The sequence below is a fragment of the Bos indicus x Bos taurus genome, chromosome 3 (genome assembly GCF_003369695.1).
Source record: "Bos indicus x Bos taurus breed Angus x Brahman F1 hybrid chromosome 3, Bos_hybrid_MaternalHap_v2.0, whole genome shotgun sequence".
Classification (NCBI taxonomy): Eukaryota; Metazoa; Chordata; class Mammalia; order Artiodactyla; family Bovidae; genus Bos; species Bos indicus x Bos taurus.
The window spans coordinates 74,926,664-74,927,824 of NC_040078.1; positions in this window are offsets into that span (position 1 = coordinate 74,926,664).

Consider the following 1,161-nt stretch of genomic DNA (forward strand, 5'->3'; position numbering starts at 1 on the left):
TTATTAACCGGCCGGTAGCGTTGCTTCACCCTGGGGCGGAGCCAGCACGACCCAATGAGCGCAGGTTCCAAAGCGGCCCCCGATTCTCATTGGCTGGCAGCAGAGGCGTAGCCTGGAGCGTCACCGCCAAAGCTCTTCCCGGTGCAGGCTGTGCAGTGAGGTTGGAATCTCTGTTACCCATTGGCGTTGGTTCCTGCGGGTGAAATTCCTGAGTCCTGACCCTGGGAAAACTTCCTTGCTGGCTCCTGTGAGCCACCCGGGCGTCTCTGTGACCTCAGACCGGAGGTTCACGGGGGACGAGGAGAAAACCTGGCTTGACACTGAAACCCAGTAACCTGAAAAGAGGCCACACAGATAGCCTCCTCTTAACGGCAGCCCTTGCCTGGACCCTTCCCGACCTCCACGTACCACCCTTTGTCCTGAGGGCGGTTCCGAAGGACGCAAGCGACGAAATGGACATCGGTGAAAAGGCCGGCCCAAGCTGCCAAATGCGCAGCGTGGGTTCTCGTTAACAGCGGGCAGCCTGCCTTTGAAAGTAGCTGAATTCTGTAATGACCCAGTACTTAACGTTGATTGAAATCGGAGTGAGAGTCGTATTTTTAAGTAATAGTAAAGCTACTGTAGAGAGAATCTCTAAGGAAAACTCTGGCAGCTAAGAGCTATTCAAACATCATTATCTTTTGAAGTACCCAGAGAAACCTCTCTCTGATGAAATACAAAACAAAGTGTGGCTTTGAAAAACTTATTGGAGTCTTAAATCCTTAGACAGAATGCCTTCATTGTTACACAATTAACAGCAACGACCTGGTAGGAATGGAAGTTGTCCTGGGTCGCAATTTATTCACCTGTATCCACAGCCCTACTCTCACAAGAATCACTCCTCTAAAAAACAACAAAAGTCTCCTTGTTCCCTAAACAATACAGACTTGACCTATTTAGTGTGGCTACTATTTTCTAGGACTAGGGAATTTAGAAATACTTCTCTTCCTGCGAAGTATTAGCTAAATATCTAAAACTTTACTAAACTAATTAAGGAAGAAGAGAATACAGAATAAATGGCTCTTAAAATTTTACTGAAAGGACTGAGGCAATTTGCTTTTAAAAATAACTACCAGGATACAGCCATTAAGCACTGGGGAGCAGTGCCTAAGGACCTGCAAA